Source organism: Pteropus alecto, unplaced genomic scaffold (assembly GCF_000325575.1).
Source record: "Pteropus alecto unplaced genomic scaffold, ASM32557v1 scaffold161, whole genome shotgun sequence".
Classification (NCBI taxonomy): Eukaryota; Metazoa; Chordata; class Mammalia; order Chiroptera; family Pteropodidae; genus Pteropus; species Pteropus alecto.
In genome coordinates, this window is record NW_006432943.1 from 8,258,266 (window position 1) to 8,268,707 (window position 10,442).

General features: G+C 40.2%; 1 long non-coding RNA gene across 2 annotated transcripts; it reads left to right on the top strand.

Annotated features, from left to right (window-relative positions):
- The first annotated feature begins 18 nt into the window (after positions 1–18).
- Positions 19–5,003, top strand: LOC112476322. Of its 2 annotated transcripts, XR_003045026.1 has the most exons (3): positions 19–106; positions 938–1,082; positions 1,421–5,003. It is a non-coding gene; the product is annotated as an uncharacterized LOC112476322 (long non-coding RNA). The 2 variants fall into 2 exon arrangements; XR_003045025.1 differs by having other exon boundaries at positions 938–5,003.
- Positions 5,004–10,442: the final 5,439 nt, after the last annotated feature.

Genomic DNA, 10,442 nt, shown 5'->3' on the forward strand with positions numbered 1-10,442 from the left:
GCGGCCAGAACCTGAGAACCGGTTTCTACAGTGGCTGCTGGCACACCGGTCCACGCACATGCCTGCCTCACACTCTGGAGAAGCTGTTTGTCAGCTATGGTAACGGGTAAGCCATCTCCTGCCCTTCTCCAAAGAATGTAGCTCTAGGTTTTTTGACTCATAAACAACACGATACACTAAGATGACAATTAAAGTGAAGGTAAGGAAGAATGAACCATTTTGGCAGCTATAACTGTTCAGTGCCCTGTCTGCTCTTCCTCCCGCCCCGCTCCCTCCAGTCTCCATTGGTCTGTTTTGCAGCTGAATAAGTTCAATTTTTAATTAGCTATGGTTTTTTTTTTTTTTTTTTACAAGCAATAGTTTTTCACATAAACCAGGAGAAAGGGAGAGAGAATCAAATAAAAAGAAAAATCTTTCTACAGTCATTGTTTCCAACAATAGAATTCAATATTGTAAAAATCACCTCAGACACAAAAATTGATAAAGACAGCATTTGTAAAAAAACAAGACAACAAAACACTGCGTTTTAAAATTCAGCACAGTGAAGTGCCAGGCAGCTCACCTTTGTGGATGGAATCGTAAAAGTTTTCCTAAACTGCCACCACGTACAGGAATTTCCTTACATCTATCATTCGAGCCCCTGAAACTGCATCCCTTTGCAGCTGTATGGATAAGTAGTGCTTGATTCAAGTTTTGGTATTTGCCCCAGACTGTAGGGGTCAGCTTAACAGTAACCATAGACACAAAGAGAGAGAAAAGGAATAGCGCACACAGAAAGAAAACAGGGCTCCAAGTGTGTCTGAGTTCGTGGGTATGTACATGCATTTTCATTATTTTGCAGCTGCTATGGTGGGAAAAAACAAGTCATAGGCTCCACAGATAATCTGTAAACCTCCTTGCTAAAGAATCTTTAAAAGAATTGCAGATTATTTTTTAGATGTGGAAAGAAGAGGGAGAAGGAACACACGCACATGGCAGCAGCATTCTGAAATCACAGAAAACATTATACTCTAAATACAGTAGTGATCTCCATTCATGAAGCAAGTTTAAAGCATCCTCGAAGATGTCATTATATTTCAAAGGTGAGACTAATTTTATTTAAAGAGCATTCCTGTATTAACTTGAAAACTGTCTCTTCGGGATGTTCCACTTGAATTCTGGAGCTATTTATATTCCTATAATGTGAAATCTAAGGAAATAGGACTGAGGCAAGTGTGGGATGGCAACTATGGTCGGGGCGGGACAGAGAATCATCTTCCAGAAGAGAAACCTCCCATTAGATCTCGCCCCATGCATTCCTTCAAAAGTAGCCTTCTTTCCCTTTTCTGTAGGCAAAATTCTTTTCTCAGTTTTATGTTCTCCTCCCCCACCCCACAACCTCCCCAACACCACAACTGAGTTGCATATTTTTCTGTTACAGGCTGCTCTCACCAAGCTAAAGTTCAAGAGCGGCCAGGCTACAAAATTAATTTTGAATGTGTCAAATTTAAGCTCCCACTGTTGACCAGGAGCTCCACAGTGCATCTCCACAGTGCAAATGACAACTGGTTATGCTTGACATCTGTTTATCACAATTAGCCGTTTAGAATGGGGATGCCATTCCCACAAACAGCAGAACATTAACAGTGGTTTAAAGGAGCCAGGACTCTGCTCCTTCTGCATTTCACCAGTAATGTCCTCATAGCTCAGCTCTGTCCTGTCTTAAGTTCACTTCGAGTGTATTCTCCTCCAAGTTTTCTGTAACAATGGCGTCAACAGATTGGTGGATGCGGGTACTGTGTATATTATGTAGGTACTCATGGGTGCTATGTTATATTAGAAGAGAGAATATCTCTATGTAATTCTTTAGAGAAGCTATAACAAGCAGGCAAGTAAAGGAAAAAAAAAATATTGAAGCAATTAAATCACCTGTCCTTACAAATTATGAGGTGAATAAGGGAACCATTGTTATACTTACGAAGTATGGAAACCTACCTAGTATTAGACTGAACCATATTAAATTGTTAATATTTCACAATTTTTGGTCTACCAGAATAGCATTTTCATTTGATTCAACCTGCAGTTGAACTATAGTTAACTATAACATTACTAGTAATTAACTATTTATCAGTAGTTACTATGTTACATTCTCTAATCATCACCACAATTTTACTATAATTATTGTTACAACATTACAGAGGAGAAAAGGGAGGCGTGGGGAGGTTAGGGAATGTGCTGAACACTTCACAGTTAGCAAGCAGTGGAAATGGGATTCACACCTGGTAATCTGACTCCAGAGCCCGCTTTGAACCACCGCCCTCTACAAAAGAGAATCTGAAATCTGACTTTGGCATTCACCAGCTTTGTGAGCCTGGGCCAATTACTAAACTTCTCTATGCCTCAGGTTTTTTTTCCCTCTGAATTGGGACTGACCATAGACCCTATCTGATGTGAAGACAGACCCTATCTAATGTGATGATATAAGTAAAGCACTTAGCCCAGAGCCTGGCCCATGGAGAGAGCGCAAATGTTCCCTAATAGCAGTGTGTGGGCGGGACAATCGCTCTCCCACCTTCCCCAAGACCGGAAGTGAAACAGCACATGTTGTGTCCCCATCACCATGTGGTGGGCCGGCAGCCACTCATAGACGGGAGGGCGGTGGGGTCTGGAGTTCTCAAGTCTGGAAGTGACACTCTTCACAGTCAGTGCACGTGACTTTGGTGCATAGGAGGATCTTCACACTGCTATGTGCACCAGCTCTCTCACCTAGAAGACAGACCATCCACGCCACACTGTTGCCCCTACCATGCTCCACCTCCTTAACCCTGCCCTCAGCCCTGTCTTCTATTTCCTGCTTTAGAGCTGCTACTTCATATTTCTATGAGAATCTAGAAAGCTTTCACAAACAACTTAGACTTCTTATTACCTGACTCGCTCCTTTGGCAATCAACTATACAGTATTATGCAACCCATGCTTAAAGAAGCATTGATGATCTAAGCAGTGCTATGGAACCCACAAGGCCCTCGACCAGGATGTGGGGCTTGGCTTCTGGTTCTGCCACTGACCTAAGTGACCTTGAGCAAGTTACTTATCATCTCTGGACTCCAGTCCTTACTCTAATCTAGAACATCACTAAGTGTCTCCCGGTACTAATATGGTGAGTTCTGAAAACATATGAAGGTTTTATTTTTTCTCTAAAAGTTAGTAGCTCATCCATTCAGGCACATCTTTTCTTCTGATTACCTTTTAAAAGACAACCCCGCAGGCAAGAGAGGTTTATGTTACTCTGCTGATAAACTGTAGACCAAGATAGATGGCCTTGATTTCAGAGCACCAGATTTCCACTGGCATTTTTCCTTAATGATTTGCACATGTCCTTGTAGGGTGCTTGGTGGTTAGAGATTGCAATGGGGGGTGGTCTATGGAGGGAAAGCCTCACCAAATAATGAGGAAAATGTGGTTTCCTTACTCATTTTCCACTTCTTTGCATCTGTGTTTCTGCATAACAGTTATACTGTTCTTTAGCGGTTATAAGGTAGATTCGTCTACTCTGTAAGGTAGATTTGAATGATGCCTGTATGGCATTTACTTGCCAGGCCTTGTATTTTTATGGTATGCTCCAAAAGCTCAAAGCGTTTTCACAGAGTATATTTTTAAAAATTAAAAGTTCGTCCTCAGTATTCCTAGGAAGAATTGAGAGACTTTTATGAGTGGAGGAGATAAAGACGGCCTGTTGGCCTCAGGACTGCTTTCTTGTCATAGAGCACTCACCACCTTCTAACATACTGTATAATTTTCATGTGTATTATGTTTATTAATCATTCCTCTGCTCAGAACAATGTCAGCTTCATGAGGGCGGAGATGTTTGTTTTGATCATGGCTGAGTACCAAGCATCTGGAGCAATGACTGGTATATATTAGATGCTCAATAAGTAAACTCAACTTTATAAAATCATGTAAACAATTCGGGTAGAACTGTTATCCTGTACATTTCACTTTTTAGAAATCACACTGTTATAGAAGAAAGAGGCCATCTAAAATCGATTGCTCTGGTGAGGACCAAGGTGATGATGATGTATAAGGCAAAAAAAGCAAATAAATTTTCGTGTGGTTCAGAATTAGTTTAGCCCAATTCTGTAAATTTTCACATGGATATTCCAGGCTGGAAAAAAGTCAAAGCAAAAGAAACAAACAAACAAACAAAAAACTGGGCAGTGAGCCTAGAGAGAAACTCAATAGGCCTAGTTTCTCTTTTCTAGTCCATTTTGTTTAATTTTATGGGAAATATTGTATTTGTTGTATTTGTTGGAGAACTCCGAGTGTGTCTAAAGGAGTCAGATCCTTGAGGACACTCTAAGAAAAGTGGACACAAAGCAGCTGAGCCAGGCTCACTTTGTACTTGAGTGAACACTTTTTTATCCCAAACTGACCATAAGCTGACCTCAAGATTGATGAGATAATGGCAGCAGGCCTCTTAGCATTGTAAAAGATGTCAGTTAAGTCCAAAGTATTATTATACCTTTGCCTGTATAATAATTGTAGGACATAAACCACTTATGATACAGAAATCAGAGGTCATGATATTTTCTCATTGCTGGTATTACTGCTGAAAGTCACATTTTTCAATTTAAATTATGCTTCTATTGTGCTGTCTGAGGCTAACAGTCCTAAAGTAATCATATCATCCCTCTTCTTCTTTTCTTTCTTCACATCCTCTAATTCTTTGGGGAAACCAAGGTATTTCTTCACAAGAATGTTACTGGCCAGACGGGAGCAAATAAACACATGGAGCTCGGTCATCCCTTCCAAGTCTCAACATTCCCACTAGGGAACCCCAAGTTATCACTGGGCGCTAAGAATAACAGGTATAGCGGAATTACACTTGGGTTCACTTTTACCCTTGGGGGTGAAACAAAAACTGGAGAAAGAGCATGTGGAACACAAATTATAGCGTTATTAATGACTCTTTCAATCTAGGAAAATTACACAGCTAATATAAATAACAAATAAAGTATAAAGCTAACAGCAAATGTCAGTTACATTCATTTACTAATATATGTACTTATTACTTAGTGGGGTGTTTATTATGTATCAGGAAGGATCCTGAGCACTGTACATATTTGTTTTAACTCTTCCAACAGCCCTGCTAGGAAATTACTATCATTACACCCACTTTACGTCTGAAAAATCTCAGGCTCAGAGGGGTGAAAAACTCGCCCAAGATTACAAAACTAGCAGCCTGATGTTAAAGTACATGCTCTTAAACACTACAGTATATGTTAGATTTGTTGTGACTTACAAATGGGATGTGTGTGGCCTGTACAATGTTTAGGAGTTTGAGTCTTTTTCTGGCTAGCAGATTTCTCTTGAGAGAGAATATGCCTCGCAGCCCCCAGCCAGATATCAGCAGAGGAGATCAGTTGAATGGCGCCAGCCAGCAGTAATGAGAGAGGCTGTCAAGTAATTAGCCTGATGATAATTTGGTATAATAAAACCTGCTTCAGGTCATAATTTAAATGGACAGTGTAGAGAACATTCTTCCTTTCACTTTCGTAAGCCTCCATTTTGTACTCGAGTACAAAAAGGCAGTTTGAATCACAGCAGGCTAGCAAACTCACATGCTTGATAAGTGACAGGAGATGTCACAAGCAGGCGGTCAGCACATTATGTGGGGTTTTCCACTCACTTGGCAAACACTTGATGAGTGCTTGCCATGGTGGACATTGGAGAGATCAAAGAGAAGAAGACACACTGATTCCCAGCCCTAGTTTAGCATTAGAAACTGTCAACCATCCTGCCACTAGAAAAGACTCAATCTGGACAATTGGCTGGAGATTAAAAAAGTGGCAGATGTGGGATCATAGGAAGCAGTGGGGGTCCCAAAGCAAACTGGAGCGGGGACGCCTCACCTGACATGGGTACACACTGTTCCAAGCCAGTGCGGCCAGATCATCCAAGTGTTCCATAAGCCAGAAAGCAAGATTCTTATGTAAAACTTCCAGAATTTAATGTGTATTAAACAAATGTTTGCAGGCCAAATATTTCCAGATCAAACAAACGTCTGCTGGCCAAATGCTTCTGTAAGATATAGTTTTCAATTTCTGCCAATCCAAGAACTTGATTAAATTCACTGGGTTGGCTTTTTAAAAATAAAATTGACTAGCTTTAATAGTAGCCTTGATATGTGGAGATCTGATCCTTATGTACACCTAGTTAAAATAATTTTAAATTTTTATTAAGGTGTAACAAACAGAGTGTGTAAAGTGCACTAATCTTATGTAAACAGCAAAAATGATATAGAATATTTTCAGCATCTGCCTAAGGTTCCTTCTAGATATTTCCAGCCTATTCTAGACTCCCCACCCCTACTTTTTACCTCTACATAAATTAACTTTGTCTGCTGTTGCCTAGTTTAAATCTTAATCATAAGAAATTGATAATGGATTTAATTGCTTCAGGTCTGAAAGAAATAAAACTGGGTTTAAATAAATAAAGGTACAACGGAAAAGAGTCATCATAAACCCAACAACACGATGGAGCCCACGAACTTAGCCAAGTGCTTCTTCATATTCTGATGCTTGTTACTTTCACACGCCTAGTCTTTCAGTGAACTATCATTTCCCATAAGCCAAGTATGTACTTGTCAATGCATAGACTATCTCAGTTAAGCATTAAAAGAACTCTCTGAGATGCAAATTTAGATACAATTTATTCCAGCTCTATGGCTAAAGAAAACTGGACCTGTGGTAGTTTATGCAGCTAGATCCACATAGCCCAAACTTGAAGTCTAGATTCAAAGGCAGGGCTATTACAAAGCCCAGGTACCTTTCCAGAATATGATAAACTTTAATTCTTAACCTGGAGCATAATAAATCTAATTCAGTTTAGAATCTGACTAGGATTCATATTATAAAGATTAACGGTGGTGTTGAAAGCTATTGGTGTTGAAAAGTATTAAAAGCTGATGTTTATTATCTAGGTACTTTTATTTTTAAAACAATAAACACAGTAAAAAATATACGTATATCACCATTATTAGTATAGGTCCTACCCTATCTTTATTTCCTGGGCTTATGAGAATGTTGTCTTATACAAATAGAGTTTGAGACAGGAAGCAGATTTGGGCGTCTAAGATTTTTTCTCTCTCTCAGGAAATTTGTGCATCACAGAAGTGGGATTAGAGCAGTGGTGGCTACAGAATTTCCTATAAGAGGAGCTTCCTGGTGGCAAGTGAATTATGAAAGTGTTGCAGGGAACTTGTCTTGAAGCTGTGTTCTGCATAGTAAGTTCAGTGTTTTTACTTAAACTTGAAACAGTTTTCTAAAGACACTTTCATTCATTCCTTAATGACTTAAGAAAACGTTAATCATTTATATTAAGGATGTTATTTTATTGGGTGGGCAACTAATGCATATTATTAGGAGGCAGAGAAGGGGTCTAAAATCCCACCATCTACAAATACCACTCCCTCATTGCTGTCTCTAATCACCTAATGCCAGATGATTGGCAGAGTAGAATGAGAAAGGGACCTGGAATACCTCCTATTCAAGTCACTGGACAGAATACAATGCCAGGCCCTCTCTGGTGGCTCTTCCTTTTAGCAGATGGGGAGAAGCTGGTGGCTTGATAATACTTATTATGTAGAAGGATGTAGACCACTAGGAGTTCATTTATGCCCAAGGCTTTTTTGCCTGAGATATGCAAAAATTCTGAGTCTACATTACCTTTTATCTCAATAGCCACAGAGACCAACTGTCTTATTTGAATTCTAGGGTCAGATCTATTTCACCAGCTTATTTTTACACTTTAGATAGCTTGGAAACTCAACTAAGATCTGGTGAGATATCCAACTTTACCAAGAGCATCTGTTTCAGAATGTAGATCTGAACTCTAACAGCCAGGCTTATGTTCCACAGATAACCAGTCAAGTTAGCCATGCGACCTTTCCTCAGATCAATACCCATTGCTTCAGTGAAGCCATTTTTAACTCGCAACTCTAATCTTTGCTTAGTCATCAAATTCCTTATTTTATTTTTAGTTAAAAATATTTTTTTAATCATGGTAAAATACACAGAACATAAAATGTACCATCTTAACCATTTTCGAGTGTACAGTTCAGCGGCGTGGAGTACATTCACACTGCTGTGCAGCCATCACCACCACCCATCTCCAGAACTTCCGTTTCACAAAACTGAAACTCTGTACCCACGTAACAATAATTCCCCAGTCGCCTGCCCCCCACCCTGCCCCCAAGCCTTGGACACCACCATTCCACTTTCCATATCCATGAATTTGACTACATTAGGTACTTCACATAAGTGAATTTATACAGTTATTCGTTTTTTTGTGACTGGCTTATTTCACTTAGCATAACGTCCTCAAATTTCATCTATGTTATAGCATGTATCAGAATTTTCTTCCTTTTTTGAAGGCTGCAAATTCCTTTTTTTTAAACCAAAAAATGTTTCGAGTTTATCTAGCAAGTTAATCAATCAACTAGATTGAGGAGGAGTATTTGATCTGTTCAATAAGACTTTAAGCTTGGAACCCTTAAGAGAGGAAGTAAGAGAATTTGCTGAAATCTTTAATGCCCGGGTTTTTAGCATGCATCAGAATCACCTGGAAAGCTTGGTAAACCATTGACTGCCAGGCCAAATCCCCAGAGTTTCTGATTCAAAAAAACCAGAGGAGGGCCTAAGAATTTGCATTTCATATGAGTTCCTGGTCAGTGACCACAGTTTTGAGAACCGTTGTAACATATCCAGGGTTAAGCCTAGAGGATTCCAATCACAAATTTCTTTCCATAGTGCAAAGAAGACATCCCCCCGCCTAAGACAGGAGTCTTGCAGTTACAGAAGAAAGGAAGCATAGAGCAGCCTAAGAAATAGCAAGGCAGCCCAGCCCTTGTGATACAAAGGTATTCTGGGAATAAGGGAGAGAGTGGTGGCAAGTCACACTGTCAGAACCAAGTTCTGATTTCACCTCTCTGGCCTCAGGGAGAAGAATGCAAACATGTAAGGTAGGTGAGGGGAATGTCCAGGGCGTCAGAGAATCTTGGCTCCATTGCTCTACTGAAACTCTAAGAGAAGATGACTATGGGGAGGGCCTGGCACAGCTCAACTTAGACAGATGTCAGAGGTCAGCCAGTGGACTTGGAATGAGGTAGCCATGATTCTGGGGTGAAGTCCTGGGTCAGAGTTGCTGGAATAAAGAACTTGGCAGACGCTAAAGTGTCTGAAGCTAGTGGGAGCTGAGCAGAGGCTGAGTCTACCAGTGGGAGGTTGGCAGGGATCTCTAGGGGGAACACTCCAGCCAGAACTGACCATGGATTCACCAGACTTCAACACTGGAAGTCAACAATGACGGGAACACCACAGGTAGAGTCTAGAGACCAAGGGACACTGTGTTCTAAGACCTGCAATCACTACTGCTCCGAACCCACAGATACTATTTTGCAAAGCAGCTGGGCAGTAGAAATGGAAGGTGGCATGTGAGAAGGGAGCATTTTATGTTAGAGACTAAGTATCATCTCCAAGGACTATTCAAACAATTAGACCAGACTAGTTTTAAACTTGGTTAGGACTAAAAGTTTGTTTCCTTGTTAACTAAAAGTTTGTTTCCTTCCTAGCAAGTGTGGGTTTGTGAGGAAGACCAGATTAAGTTTAGACAGCATAAAGAATTTACCTTTTTTTTCCTGTACATCTAAGTTGCCATGTGACTAAGGTTGTTGTATAAAATCAAAGACATACTTTTACTAAAAAATTACTTGTTTATATGAAATTCAAATATAATTGGGCATCCTGTATTTTGATTTGCTAAGTTTGGCAACTCTACATGTGACCTACTATGGCATATATACGTGTGGTCATAAAGTTATTAGAGTGTGCCTTCATTGCATTGCCTATTTAGCCCATAAATCTCAATCATTATACAGTCTCATTGTGCCAATTGAGAATAATTGTCAGAGCGAAACCCCAGTTTATGCATACTGGGTTTCAAGCTTGTGTTATTTCAGAAACAGTCTGGTGGCAGAGGAAAACTAGCTTGGGATAAACCTTCCCTGCAGACAGTCTAAAAAGGGGCAAATCCATACCTGAAACACTTTCTTTTCACTATATTCAAGACAAGGATTGTCACATTTGAATTATCCCAATATACCTGTAAGATGATTTCCAAAAGTGTGATATGAGCATTTTAATTGTACTTTCAAGATATCTGTTGTACCACCCAATCCTCATCTCCAGGGTCTACCATCACCGGCCACAAAAACTCCCTGCTGACTGTACTGGGAGAAGCCCTCACAGGAGCTGGGTCAGCCACCCATACTGTCATGGCCAAGCTCAGCTTTATGAAGTTGAGATCACCTTCTGTCCATGACTTGAAGGCTTCTAATGGCAAGACATCTCTCTCTCTTTCTCTCTCACTCTCTCTCTCTCTCTCTCTCTCTCTCTCTCTCTCTCTC